The following is a 16,141-nucleotide window of genomic DNA, read 5'->3' on the forward strand; positions in this document are numbered from 1 at the left end:
TCAAATAAAACCCTGAGCCAGATCCAGTAAACTAATCCTGTCTAAGGAAATTTCAGGAAGAGGTAGACACATGCTTATTTTCCTGTTTCATTTTTGACAGGAAAAATGTGGCCAGTTGTGTTACTAATGGCAGCTGCAGCTTCCCTAGGGATAGACACAGCATTCTGACACAACAAAGAATCTTTCCCTGTTCCCTATCCCAGGACAGACAAGAGTGACTTTCCCATGCCCATTGAGGGGAACACAACAGTCTCAGAGAATATGGCTAATCTCGGATCCATAGTGGCTGTAGGTGCTACACCTGAGGAATCTGGGGTAAAAGATGAGTGGTCTGAAGTACAAGAAATGGCAACAGCAGAGTCACCTACCTGCAGCTGTGGCAAATTGTTAGCCTGCTGTGGTGGCAAAGGATGTTTGCGTAACATTTTTCTTTTTGTAGCTGGAAGAAGGACCAATCATGGGACTAGTAGTTTGTTCCATCGGCAAGCCAAAAATGGTGCCTCTTTCCTAGGAACACAAGCAGTAAATGCTGGCAAATACCACAAGTTTTTAAAAGTAACCTTTTCACAGAAAAGCATTGTATAAAGCACGTTAAAACAATTTGCCAGCCCCACAAAAAGCAAAATAAACATTATTTCTCCACAGAAAAAAGGTTATAATTTACTTTACACAAATTTTAAACTGACAGGAAAAAATAGCACTCCCATTTAAAAGTATGATACATTCTCTTGAAAGTCTGGTAAAACACAAAACTCCTAACTCTAAAATAACTTTCCTGAAGAGGAAAGTTATAAAATACAAACAATATGTAGGCAATGGAAGGTTTTCTCCTAAAGGGACTTATCTTACCAGCAAAGGAGCAGCAAGCCAGCCATCAATCCTCAAAAGCCTTAGAGGAGCATACTTTTCAATGCAGTAAAGCTGTGAAGGGCTTGTCACATAGGAGTTTTGTGTAAGCTCACCTTAAAGCTGCATGAGTCTCTTCAGTGACTGTTGTATGTGTTAAAGATATTAAAGTAAACAAGATTTTTTTAAGTAACAAAAAATACCATAACAATATAGCAAGAAGAAAGGCTGGACAAAAAAAATCTTGCTTTTTTCCCACTTTTCTGAGATTTAAAAAAGTTCAGTTACAGATTTGCTGTTCTGAACTGTTTGTAAGTTTCTTGGAGGCCATTGTTTGCTTGGGCTAAAGGGAAGTCTCTGTGTTCATCAGTGGCAGTGATAAACATTGAGCAGCCTGCCTGCCCCTGTGGGAGTGGTTACTGCTTTGAAACTGTAGTTTTATTGGCCATTTTGGGTCAATTCCAAACTCCTTGATCTCCCTCTCTTAAAACCCTCTTTTGCGCAGTTTTGCACTTTTTTGCACATAGCGCAACATCGGGCAGCGCCGCCTAATTGGGTTTAAACTATTCCTGGCTCCACAAAGTCTGCGCTTCACTTTTTCCCTTAGAACTGCTCTATCTCTCAAATTAAACACCTTATTCTCATTCTAAGGCCCCTCACTGATCCAAATAAGTAATCTTACAAGTTAGCACTAATAAACCATAAGCACTACTTACTCTTATACTCTCTACGATTACCTTGTCCCCTATTGGTCCGTTTTAATTCAGTTCTCTATATTACTCTAGCATGTCCAAAGGTCAGTCAATGGTTTCCTCTCCAGTCCAGCTGGTGAATCTGGGAATTTTGAGGCAATGTTACAACTGTCTCATGTACACGGACAACCCTTTCCTCCTCCAAACAGGTTCAAATATATGTGAGAGATGCAACCATACAGCCAAACTGGAGGCTGAGCTCTCTCATCTCAAAACTGGTGTAACCAGTCAGGAGGAGAAGGTAACCTCACACAACAAAATTCCAGTATCACATAGTCCCACCACAACAGCGAACCAAACACATAAAAACACAAAAACATACTCGGAGGCTCTAAATAAAATCTACCTAAGCAACAGAGACCTCCAAAGCAGGCATCCAAGCAAACGCTACCCCAAAACAAAACACGTACAACACATAGCACACAAAGTCAGTGTGCCAAGCAGTCACAGCCCTTAAGGCTGAATAACACACCTGATACTCTTGTAATAGGTGACTCTATTGTCAGACACACTGACGTCCCACTCACCAGGCTGAATAAAGAGAAGGTCACAGTGAGCTGCCTGTCGGGCGCTAGGATCCGCCACATAACGCAAGCACTCAGGTCACTCCAAAGCAAATACAAATATGACTCAGTCATTGTACATGCTGGCGTAAATGACCTGAGACGTACCTCCCTCGACTACATGAAAAGAGACATAGAGGAGCTCTCTGATCAGGTAGCCCAGGCCGGTATGACCCTGACCTTGAGCAGCATCTTACCCTCACCTAGAATGATGCCACAGTATAAAGACAAAATGATCGATTTTAACAATTGGCTAAAATTTTGGTGTCATTCAAAGGGGATCCAGTGTCTGTCACCCTGGGATGACATGCTCGACAAGCCACGTTGCTTCGCTAGGGATGTCTTGCACCTGTCACCCCTGGGCTTTTGTATATTGGCAAAGGCTCTTGCCACCCCCATAGTGCCTTTTTTAGGCAAGGTTCAAAAGTCAAACCCACCTCCATAGACAGCACAAGGAACAAGAAACTAAGGGTAATGCTGCTAAACGCCAGAAGTCTTAACCTCAAGATGCACGCACTCGAAGCTCTCCTCAGTATGGAGAACATTGATATTTGTGCAGTGACAGAAACCTGGTTCAAGGCTCCAGAGAGCACCCCAGCACTACCAGGTTATACCTCATATCATGCTTTTCGGCCCCAAAACCCGGACCGAACCACAAAAGGAGGGGGAGTTTCCATATTTATCAAGGATATCCACACCTCCAGGTTAGTGGCATTGCACGAAGTATCGGAGACCATCCATGTGCAACTGACAGTGGGCAAGACTGCTTTTCAGTTTATAGCATCCTACAGACCACCCTCTCAAAGTCAGGAATCCCACTCAGCTTTCCTGAAAACATTGGAGAACATGAAGATCTCTCCGAACACCATTATATTGGGCGACTTCAACTACCCAAACATAGACACGGAGCATTACTCAAGCCCCAGCACCTTAGCCCAAAGGTTCCTGGAATTTATAAACTCAAATGCTATGGAACAACTAGTCACCACTCCCACAAGAGGGGAAAACATACTAGACCTGATCATTACCAACATGGGGACTCTATGCTCCATACCAGAAGTATATCCCTCATTGGTAAGATCAGACCATAAATTAATTTCACTGGATATCCACATCCCGACCCCACTCCCAGCCCAGAAAACCACAGTGAAAAACTTCTCAAAAGTGAACTTCACACTTCTCAAAACCGAAGTGGAATCCTTCAAGGCCCCAGGGCCAGTGGAAACTACGGCCCAAACTGCAGAATCCTATATAAACGCATTCTACGGACATCTCCAGGAATGCATGGATCATGCTATCCCAAACAAAATCAAGACCCAATCATCCAAAGGCAGGCATCCAGTCTGGTGGACCCCAGCCATAAATAAACTGTACAACAGAAGGAGGAAGCTACTACATGATAGAGCAAAACCCCTAAAAGGGAAGGCATCTCTGATCAGTACTAGCAAAAAATTATGATCCCTCATAAAATCCTCCAAGGCCAGCTTCGAGAGAAAAATTGCACAGGACACTAAAGATAATCATAAGGCTTTTGTCAGTTATGTTAGGAACCTGGGATGCAACTCCCAGACTTGTTGTGAGTTGATTCTAAATGACAAAAAATATAATGAACCCACAGACATCGCCAATATCCTGGCAGACAGGTTCAGTGCAAACTTCTCCCCCCCTCCCCCCCAAAAGAGCAAGTATCTATCCCGGCAGAGTGCAGCCTCCCAAACATCTCTGATGCTCAGGTGAAGGCCGCCCTCTCCAAAGCAAAAAACACTGCTTTCATGGAACCAGATTGCTTCCTACATGAACTCCAAGAAGAACTAATTCCTCAACTAAAACTGCTGTACAATCTCAGCCTCACTACAGGATATGTGCCCAAAGAATGGCGTACAGCAACAGTGGTCCCACTCCATAAAGGTGGCGCCTCTACGGACCCTGGAAAATATCTCCCCATAAGCCTGACTAGCCTAGTCTGCAAGGCTATGGAGAGGATCATCATGGAACTCATAAACAAAGACATTGGGGACCTACAGACACTAGATCCTACCCAATTTGGCTTTGTCAAGGGCAGATCCTGCCTTTTGAACCTGGTCGACTTCTTCGAAACAGTCACCAAGGCCATAGATGAAGGGAAGGTAGTTCACACAGCCTATCTGGACCTCGCAAAGGCATTTGACACAATACCCCACTTGGGCATCATAGATAAGCTATCCATCCTAAATATAAACCCCTATGTCACAAGATGGGTCGCAAACTGGCTCAAAGACAGAACCCACAGAGTCAGAGTTGCTGGGGCCATGTCAGACTTGAAACCGGTCACAAGTGGCATCCCACAAGGTTCTGTCCTGGGACCTTTCTTGTTCAGTATTTACTTTTCTGAAGTACAGGCCAACGTGGGAGGACTATGGCTCACCAAGTTCGCAGATGACTGTAAACTGGGCGCCATAATCGACTCTCCAGCTGACACAAACATCCTTCAAAAAGGTCTCGCAGAGACGGATAACTGGTGCCAGAGCCATGGTCTAAAGCTAAATGCCAAAAAGTGTATAGTCATACCCTTTGGCAAAAACAATGTGCCCACAAATTACCACGTAGGTGGTAACCCATTAAGTACAGAGAAAGTAATTAAGGATCTGGGGACCCAAGTTAATAGAAATCTCTCCTTTGACAACCACATTGCCAAAGTGGTTAGAAAGACCTTCTACATAGCCCATCTCATCATGAAAGGATTCACATCTAGATCAAGAGAGGTAATCATGCCCCTTTATTCATCCCTCATCGGGCCCATCATAGAATACAATGCCCCCTTTGGGATGTACCTTACCCGACACCTGCAGCAATTAGAAAGACCCCAAAAGTACCTCACCAGGAGGATCAAGGGACTCAAACAGATGCCATATGCTGCTCGGTTAAAAAAACTCCAGCTCTAGTCAGTTGCATGCTGCCTGCTTCGAGGCGATCTATGCCTGACATATAAAGCTATGTCCAACCCAGAATTAATGGACATGCTCCACCTCAGTAAATCTAAATCCCTTACAGCCACGCACTCGAGGGACTTGAACCTCAGCACAGAAATAAATAGAATATGCTGGAGGGACAGATTCATAACCCAGAGGCTCCCATCGCTCTGGAATAGAATTCTAATTCATGTTAGGCAGAGCACCTCACTGACTCTCTTCAAGAAGAATCTTGATGAGTGGATGGGGGATTGTAGGTTTGTCCCGGGGATTATTTCCGTGTCACTATTAGACAGAGGCACAGTAAACTAAACTTTAAAAAGGGCACAGTATACTCAAATCAAGGGGGGGCGTAAGCCAAACACAATCGGGCTAGGCTTATAAATGCCCAAGGGCAGATAGCCTAGTATGAACCTATGAACCTATGAGCAAAACATGTGTAATGTTAATATGCTGTGATCTCAGGTGGCTGGAGTGGGTAGGATGTAAAAGTGCACTGATCATATTATATGTAGGATTAAACTATTTGCTCTTACTTTTATATCTAGTTTAGTGCATTTGGCTTAGATATAAACAAGTGTTTTGTAAGCAAGTACGCTTGAAAAATAAGACAAAATGATGAAAGCCGTGAAAATGCCAATTTTTTTACACTTGCAAATATATTAGCTTGATTTTCTTCCATTAGCAAATGTTCAGTGAGAGACAAAAAGTCTGCAGCTGTACATTCTATTCTGAGAGAAATTTAAAAGATTCATTGCAGACTACTTTTCCATGGAGACAAGCTGTCTGCAAGTGCAAGCAATTAATCTTGAGAGTTCTGAGCATTCTTTGCTGATGGAAATGCAAAATTTAAAGGTACAATGACAAGGAGCTCACTGGAAAAATAAGGTATGAAATTATGGGAAGTGAATAAGAGACAGCAGCCTCTCTAGCAGCTGTAATACTTTAATGTATTTAATAATTAGTGTACAATTTAGATTTATTTGAAGAAAACCAGTGCACTTTTTTTCTTAGAGCTAAAAGGTAATGTTTTCTGAAAGTATCCAAGCTGTTCTTTTACAACTGGGAGGGGAACAGAGATAAGAAAAAACATACAACAATCAGTGTTACACAGGAACACAAGCTGTAGCATATACTTTAGCATGGGTAACTTTAAGTTAAGGTTATGTAATGCTTGTGGATGCAGCTGTCAATCTGGGGCAATTGTTACTATCTGGAGGGGTATATTTCATTTTCTGAAGATGTACATAGTTCTGTGTGTTTCTTCTAAGTTAATAGGAAGGGTGGGTGTTTTGAAAATGTACTTAATTTTCTGAATGAGGGTTTTCATTAAAACAAAAAATCTTGAAAAATGTAACATATGTTCAAATGGTGTTGAGAAGAAGCAATAGTATAAAGGATCAGCCTGCCAAACATTAGAGATAGCATATAACACGAAAGTTAGAAATGCACATTAAAAAACTGACATGTATAATAGCTAGGAACAACAGCTTTTTATTATAATGGCTGTGCTATCCATATTATCTTGGAATGTAAATTGCTTACAGGTATAGACAAAAAAAGATTACTGAATTATATTAAGAAATTCAGAGTGCAAATAGCAATGCTGCAGGAGACACATTTGAAAAGGAATGAGTATGTGAATTTGATAAAGAAATGATTTTAGGATGGATAACATGTCCTATGCAGACCACCTCAAGGTCAAATCCCAGTATTCTGTCTCCTACACGTTTTTGAGGGGAGATCTATGCCTGGCATACAAGGCATTGCCAGACCCCACTCTGATGGACTTCCTGCATATCCTCAAAACAAACAGCAACAGAATTACCTGTTCTAAACAAATAAACCTTGCCTATGATATAAATAAGACTTATCCCAGAAACTACCCCTTCTCTGGAACAGGCCCCCCCATCCATGTGAAGCAAAGTTCCTCCCTAACCCAATTCAAGTGTAATATGGACAACTTGATGGGGAACAGGAAATTCATCCCTGGTTTGGCACCTATGTCTCTACTGGACTCAGGCAGCCTGTAAATGGTTCATCTCTCAGGCCCCTGCTTGTAAATGTTTCATCTCCCAAGCCCTTACTTACACTTATCAAGGGTACCATAGCTTGTCAGAGATTTGGGATGCATGGCTAGGTTTAAAAATGTCCTTGTGGTTGTTAGCATAGTAAACACTTATGAACCTATGATATTCAGCAGAATATCAAGGAGAATGTTTTTTGTCTTTTTCTGAAAAGATTTCAAGCCTCTATAAAGCACTGCTGGCGATTCCCAGCTAGTTTTTCCCATCTACCCACCCCTTTGTTGATCTTCTTTTTAAACATGGTTATTTTAAGCTGCCCACCTCTACTATAAATTGTGCTTAATACACTGCTGATATCTTGAATTATTTATTTGTCCTTATTTGTACTTATATTGAAAAAGTGCACTTTGCCTCTCATTATCTGTTCTACTGATTTACTTGCCCTGAATTCATTTTCTAGTTAGCTGTTGGATAAAGTAGTATAGTTTACACTCTGGCAAGCATCAAGAGGTCAGTGGATTTTCCATCTAGTGCACTGGGAGGTAGCCTGGTCTGTTTAGGATGAAGAAACACTTGAGATTTCTGCATGCAATTTTATTGGATGGATGGCTTATTAATCAGCTTATCTTCTTTTTAGTGCCATTATAAATTCTGTACAACTGAGTGGCTCTTGGCTTTATAAAAAGTGAAGAACTTTTATTAAATAATCACACTTTCATAAGCTATTTAAAGTACACTGCTGTATCCATTTAAGTTTATTTGTGGTAGCATTTTGTATCTTTTGTTTGTGGTAGCATTTCATTCTGGACACTCCTTTATTATGCTTTTGCATTAGGAGGACTGGAATTATTCATCTAGTGGTAATAGGTGTTTACTTGGTCTATCTGAGCTGGGAAGCACACAAAAAGGGCTCCAAGTATCTTTTTGCATTTCTCTTATAAACTGTGACTGTACTTTAGCAGGTTCAAAAAAAACTGTACTGTCTGCTGCTGCTTTAAGTAGTTAATTGCACTGTATTACATTGTATCTGTAAGTTGTAAGTAGTTTGTGCAGTACTGTCACACTTGGGCTCCAAACCAGCTATTCTACATTAAGAATGTGTTTTTTTGCACCCTTGTGGCAGAAGTGTGCTGATCTAACCTGTCTGAGTTTGGGATTCCTGATGGAAGGCTTATTGTGTGCTTTCCTGATTTGTAGTTAGCTTAAAACTAGTTTCTTATTACGTGTATTTAAGCCTCACATTTGTGTGGTGCTGTTCTTCAAGCAGCGACAGTTAACAGTGCCCTGTAGAGATGCAAAAGTCTAAAAGCTCAGTTTTTCCCCTAAACGGCTGTCAGTGAAACCCTTCCAAGCTTTTCTGCTGCTCTAGAAGCAATGCAGTTGCACACTGAGCAGCATTGCCTTATTGATCAACCTCAGCCTACTCAATGTATAGGTCCCTCTTGTAGTCTTGGCTCTTCCAGTACAGTCCTGTCAAATTAACCCATTCCCTTCCCTAATAAAACATACAGTAGGAGCCTGCTATCATGGGTGGTCAAGTTCCCTCAACCTGACATACATGGGCATCCTAAGGCAATGTAGCAGTTGTCTCACATATACTGACAACCACTTATTCCTGAAACAAACAAATACTTTATGTGAGAGATATATTTCATAGGTTCATAAGAGGTTACTAGGCTAATGGCTCTAGAGCTTTTACAAGCCTAGCCATGTAAAAACCCAAGTACCCTTTTTGACCACTGACTGCCCCTGTCCATGAAGGACATAGGTGTCACCCCAAGAGTGAATTTATGGTCACCCATCCAGCTTTTAAGGTTGTGCTTGAATAGGGTCATTGAAGAGCTCTGTTTCACATTGAGTGGGAGCTTACTCCAGGGGACTGGCAATCACTGGGAGATATATCTGTCTCTCCAGCATTTCCTGTTTATGTCACAGGCCAGGTTGAGGTCCCTGGAGCAAGATTTTTTTGTCCTGTTTGATTTGTGGATGTGCAGCATTTTCATTAGGGTAGTGTCCAAGATTGTTCTGTAAGCCAGGCACAGGTCACCTCTCAGCAGCCTGTATGATACAAAGTACAGTGACAGGCCTTTCAGTCTTTCCATGTATGTCATGTTTTGGAGGCCCTGGATTCTCTTGGACAGAAAGCTCTGTGGTCTCTCCAGTTTCTGCAGATGTCTAATGAAGAACCTATAGAGGGGAGCATTGTACTCAACTAGTGGTCTGATAAGGGTCGAGTAGAGTGGAGCTATGACCTCCCTGGTCTTGGATGCGATGCCCTTATTTATGAGATGTACAGTGCAGAATGCTTTTCTTACTACTATGGGCACATGGTGATCAAAGTTTAAATTGCTATCAACCTGTGTTCCCATGTCTCGCACCACTGAGTTTGAACTTAGAGAGGTGCTATCTGTATCATAAATAGCAGGGGCTACTTTGCCAAAGGGATAAGGAGGGGTTTTTTTTATTATGTTTTAGTCCCTGCATTTGGCACCAATCATTTGTCTGTGTCAGCCCTTTCGGTAATAAGCTAATATCGTTGGGGGACTCTATGACTGTGTTTCATAGTTATGCTATAAAATTGGAGGCAAGACTCTCACATAAGGACAAATCTAATGCCAAACATGTTGTCAACAAGCACACACTCCCCACACTAAATAAAGACATGACAGATAAACCCACATATGCAGAGGTACTCATTAGCAACTTGCCAAAAGATCAGAGTCTTCCCAATTGGAAACCACTTACACACATAACAATGCAGACAATAACCACACACATAATAACACACACACCAGTGTCTCAACAAACAAGCCCATAAGGCATAACACCAAAAACCTAATGTATTGATCATAGGTGACTCCATTCTGAAAAATTGGATGTTCCCCTCACCAGGCTGGATAAGGAGTAGGTTAAAGTTATCTGCCTGTCAGGCACCAGGATCAATCAAGTTACTCAAGCACTCAAGTCACTCAACCACAAGTATGACTCTATCATAGTCCATGTGGGGGTGAATAACTTGAGACGTACCTCACTGTACTATATGAAAAGAGACATGATTGAGCCCTGAGATTATGTGTCACAGGCAAGTATAAGCCTAGCCTTAAGCAGCATTCTACCTTCATTAAGGATAAGTACACTTCAAGACTGATCAAACAGTATGACTCTCTTGAGTTACTTCATGTCCTATTGACTAAATACAAAGTCCCTTACCACATCATAGCTAGTTATAGGTCCTCCACCATGAAACAGGAAAAGTATACCATATAGCTGTATTTACTGGAGTCACTTGTCATACAGCCCAACACCTTACTTATGGATGATTTTAATTATCCAGCCATTAACTGGGAAACATATACATCTACAAACATGCTGGCTCAGAGCTTCTTGACTTTGTCAATGCAAATGTTCTGGAACAGCTAGTCAGCACACCCACAAAAGGCTCTGAAATGGCCTGAACATAGTACTCACTAACATAGGAGAGCATTGCACATCCCCCCCCCCACGTGTGATGTCCTCTCTGGTAAGACGGACCATAAATCTGTCTTGTTTGATGCAATTATAAGAACAGATACCTCATCAAGCTCAAAAATGCTGAATACATTTTAGAAGACAAATTATTTCCTATGAAGGGATGCTATAAGACGTTTCAAAGCCCCCTTGAATGCAGATAACATGGACTTCTATGCAGAGCTGAACACAAATACCCTGTATAACCACTTAAGCAGTTGTATAGAATTGGCTGTACCTGACTGGATTAAAACCAGGTCTTGCTGAAAAAAACAATCCACCCTGGTAGACCCCTAGTATAAACAAGCTCTACAACAACAGAATGAAACTAATTTCCAAGAACAACAGGGAAGTGTCTCAGCAGAGGAAGAAATCCCTCACTAGTTTAAACAAGCAAATTACAGATCTTGTCAAGTCCCCCGAAGCTAATTATGAAGCAAAAATAGCCTCCCTAGCTAAGGATAATCACAAGACATTATTTAACTACATAGGATCATAGGATGTTAATAGGCTAATGGCCCTGGGACCCTTCCAAGCCTAGCCAAGAGTTTATCCCCAAAAAGAAACCTCAGTCAGCACCTGTTGCATCTGTCAATGAGGGACACAGGTGGAACCCCTGGGACAAATTTGTGGTTTTCCATCCACTCATCAAGGTTGCACTTGAAGAGGGTCAGTGAGGTGCTCTGCTTGACGTGTATGGAAAGTCTATTCCAGAGACGGGGCAGCCTCTGGAAGACATACCTTTCTCTTCAGCAGGTTTTGTTGATGTTGGATATTAAATTCAGGCCTTTTGAGCAGGTAGTGCATGAGGACTTATACTTACAGATATGGAGCATCTCTAGTAGGGCAGGGTCTGAGATTGCCTTGTAGGCGAGACAAAGATCACCGCTGAGCAATCTGTACGATACCAAGTAGTGTAATAGTGATTTGAGCCTGTCTGCATAGGACAGGTGGTGAATGCCATGGAGTCTCTTTGTGAGGTATTTCAGTGGCCTTCACAGTTGGTGCAGATGTTTGGAGAGTTACATCCCAAATGTGGCGTTATACTCAATTATTGGTCTAATGAGGGAGGAGTATAGAGTGGTCCTTTTCTCTGGATGCAATCCGTTTACTTATGAGATGACCCAAGTAAAAGGCTTTTCTGACCGCTGCCACTACATGATGGTTGAATGTGAGGTTGTTATCAACCTGAGTGCCCAGGTCTCTCACCACAGGTTGTGTGCTTAGGGGATTGCCATTTATGTGGTAATCAACAGGGTTGTGTTTTTGCCGAATGGTATGATGATACATTTTTTTGCATTTAGCTTGAAGCCATGACTTTGGCACCAGTCATTAGTTGCTGTGAGACCCTATTGCAATATGTTAACATCATCTGGGAAGTCAATGACAGCACCCAACTTACAGTCGTCCACAAACTTGGCCAGCCACAAGCCTTTTGTCTTTGCCTGGACCTCTGAGAAATAGATGCCAAACAGTAGGGGTCCCAGGACAGATCCCTGGGGAACTCAACTAGTGACAGGTCTGCTATCAGAGGTGGAGGTACCTATTTTGACTTTGAGGGTCCTGTTGGTGAGCCAGTTGGCCACCCACCGGATGAGATAGTGATTTATGCCAAGTTTTGTTAGCTTTTCAATGATGCCCGAGTGATGGATTGTGTCAAAGGCCTTGGCCAAGTCAAGATAAGCTGTATGTACTGACTTTCCCTCATCCAGGGCCTTGGTGACAGTTTCAAAGAAGTTAACCAGGTTCAACAGGCAAGATCTGCCTTTGATGAATACAAACTGGCTAGGGTCAAATGCTTGGAGATTGCCTATGTCCTTGTTTATGAGATCCATTACAGATCAGATTTGTCAAGCTAATGGAGCAATAGTTTCCAGGGTCAGTAGTGGCACCACCTTTGTGCAAGGAGATGACAATGGCAGTTCTCCCCTCTGCTGGAATGAAGCCAGTACTTAGGCTGTGGTTGAATAGAGTGCTCAATGGTGAAGCCAGTTCTTGCTGGAGATGGTGCAGAATACATCATGGGATACTATCAGGTCCCATGGAAGCTGTGTTCTTTGGGAAATGTGAGGTGCGGGACAAGTATCAGGGATGTCAAATGGGCCTTTGGGAGGGGACGGGGGGGGTGAAGTCTGCGCTGAACCTATCTGTCAGCAGGTTGACTAACCCAACAGGATCAGTGTAAGTGATACTGTTAAGTACTAATTCAGAACAAATCTGTGCTTTGCCACAGAGGTTCCTGACATAACCGAAGAAGACTTCATGGTTTCATTTTGTTATGGAGGCTAGTTAAATTGGCCTTGGAGGTTTTCACTAGTGATCTAATTTGCTTGTTGAGGCTAAGGAGGGATTTTTTCCAGTTTGGAATTTGTTGCCTTTTACCTTTGAACAAGTTTCTTCCTTTTGTTGTAAAGCGTGTTGATAGAGAATGTCCACCAAACAGGTTTGTGTTTCTTTGAGGAGAAGGTTTTAGTTCTATTGGGTATGGCTGAGTCCATACAGTTATATAGATGCTTGTATACTGCATTGGTATACTGTTCAGCATAGTTATCTGCATCCTCTGAGGGGGGGCGGTGGTGTGAAGCCACAGATACCCTCCCTTTGGAGGTAGTAGTCAGCTTTTGAGAAGTCTATTAGCTTGATTATGGCTGGGGGTTGGGGTGGAGAGAAACTTCAAATAAGACAGTCCAATGATCTGATCTCACCAGAGAAGAACATACTATGGGAGTCATGCAGTGGTCACCCATGTTGGTAAGAACCAAAACCAGAATGTTATCTCCCCTTGTGGGGGATGAGACGAGCTAGTCTAGTGCATTAGAAATGATGAAGTCAAGGAACCATTGAGAGAGTGTATTAGTGCAAGAATAGTTCACCCAGTCTATGGTGGGGTAGTTGAAGTCACCAAGGATCAGGGTGTTAGGGAGTACCTTGATAGAGTCATGTAGATCCAGGTAAGAGGAGTGGGTGTCTATAGCTAGCTATAACTTGGATGGGTGTCTTGCCAGCTGTCAGTTGTACCTGGAGTAGTTCCAGTGTGTCATGCTGGCAAACCAGTTTGGAGGTGTGTCTGTCGTTAATGAAGATAGAAACTCCACCGCCCTTAGTCTTCCTGGCCTTATTTTGGGGTCGGAATGTGTGGAATGAGGTATAGCCTGGTAAGGTAGGGGTGCTCTCTGCAGTCCTGAACCAAGTTTCTGTGACTGCACAGACATCAGCATCTTCCAGTGCAAGGATGGCCTCCAGTGAGTCCATTTTCAGGTTAAGCATCCTAGCGTTAAGCAGCATGACCTTCAATTTGCTTTTTGACAGATCTTTTAAGTTGGAAGGTTTGTCTTTGGAACATTGCCTAAAAAGGCACAATGGGGGAGGTGAGAATCTTAGCCAGGATCCAGAAATCCAGTGGTGATAGGTGAAGGCCATCTCTGGCAATGCATCGAGGCCTGTCAGCCATGTTATCCCTGGCAGACAAATACTGGATCCCCTTGGAATGACACCAGAAACTAAGCCAATTGTTAAAGTCAATAATTTTTTGTTGTTATTGTGGTATCATTCTTGGTGAAGGTAGGATGCTGCTTAGGGCCAGGGTCATACCTGCCTGGAACACATACTCTGAGAGTTCAATCATGTCTCTGTTCATATAGTCCAGGGAAGTACATATCATCATTCACACTAACATGTACAATGACAAAGTCGTACTTCTACATGTGCAGAGACTTAAGTGCTTGCGTAATGTGGTGGATTCTGGCATCAGACAGACAACTGACTGTGACATTCTCCTTATCGAGCCTGGTGAGGGGGACATCCATGTGTCTCACAACTGAGTCACCAATGACTAGTGTGTTTGGTTTATTGTTATGTCTTGTGGGCTGTGACGTTTTATTGTTTTGCCTTATGGGCTGTGTTTGTGAGACACTGGTCTGTTGTCTGCTGTGTGTGATGTATTTGCTGTTGTGTGTGGAATGTTTGTGAGTGTGTTTTGGAGGTTGCTGCTGTTTAGGTAAGGTTTTATTGAGGACCTTTGCACAGGTGTGTGTGTGTGTGTGTGTGTGTGTGTGTGTGTGTGTGTGTGTGTGTGTGTGTGTGTGTGTGTGTGTGTGTGTGTGTTGTGCTTGGGTGACTGATGTGAGTGGTGTGGTGTTTGTGCTGGCAGTCTCCTCTTTGTCAGGATTACTGACTGTGGCGTGAGAGAGCATGGACTCCAGATAACTCATGTACATGCATTAAATCCGAAATCTAAAAGGGAATACACAGCTATGCGCTGAACTGGTTTTGGATGGCACCACCCATACTCAACCAGAGCTAATAGCCAAACTGCTAGCTGACAAATTTGGAGAAAACTTCACCCCTGTCCCTTCCAGTGATACCTCAAAGTATACCTGCCACCATTCTTCAGTCTATTATCTCAAGAGAGCAGGTCAGCTAGGCTCTCTCTAAGGCCAAAAACACAGCATCAATGGGACCAGACAACATCCCAGGTTGCCTTTTAAACAACCTAAAACATGACCTAGCAGACCCACTTACATCCCTGTTTAACCACAGCCTGAGAACTGGCTATGTTCCAGTGGAATGGAGGACAGCAACAGTAATCCCTCTGCACAAACCAACCCTGAGAATTATAGGCTTATAAACTTGACTAGCCTCATCTGCAAGGCCATAGAGAAAATCATTATGGACCTTATTAACAAGGACATAGGTTATCGCCAAACCCTGAACCCAACCCAGTTCAGATTCATTAAAGGTAGATCATGTATGTTAAACATGGCTGACATCTTTGAGAAAGTGACCAGGACCCTGAAGGAGGAAAAGACAGTGCATATCTCCTGTACTGACCTAGCCAAGGCATTTGGCACAATCAGGTGTTATGGAGAAACTCTCCCAGTTTTGAATTAACCCCTACATTACCTGATGGATAGCCAACTGGCTCACCGACAGGTGTATAGTATTAAAGTAGGTGACTTCACCTCTAGCAAAAGATGAGTAACCAGTGGTGTACTGCAGGGTTTTGTGCTGGGCCCCTTATAGTTCAGAATTTATTTCTCAGACATCTGGGCAAGCTTGGATGGCCTGTGGCTGACCACGTTTGCTGACAATTGTAAATTGGGAGCAATCACTGAGTCCCCCATCAGTGTTACTATACTACAGACAGGATTAACGCAGACAAATGATTGGTGCCAAAGCCACGGATTAAAGCTAAATGAAAAAAAGGGGTTATTATTCACTTTGGGAAAGCTGACATCCCTGCTAATTACATTATAGACAGCAACTCCCCCCCAAATGTAGATCCAGTGGTATGTCATCTGGGTACTCAGGTTGATAGCAATCTGAACTTTGACCACCACGTATCCATATTAGTAAAGAGAGGCTTACCAAGGCAAAAAATAGAAACAGGAGAACCAACAACAGACAGGGTTCTACATATTATAGGAATTACAACAGGTTTAATAGAAGGAATTGCCACCATGGCAGCAGATCTTAATGAAATCTTCACAATGGAGATC

The sequence above is a fragment of the Protopterus annectens genome, chromosome 17.part0 (assembly GCF_019279795.1).
Source record: "Protopterus annectens isolate FY-2018-M chromosome 17.part0, PAN1.0, whole genome shotgun sequence".
Taxonomy (NCBI): domain Eukaryota; kingdom Metazoa; phylum Chordata; order Ceratodontiformes; family Protopteridae; genus Protopterus; species Protopterus annectens.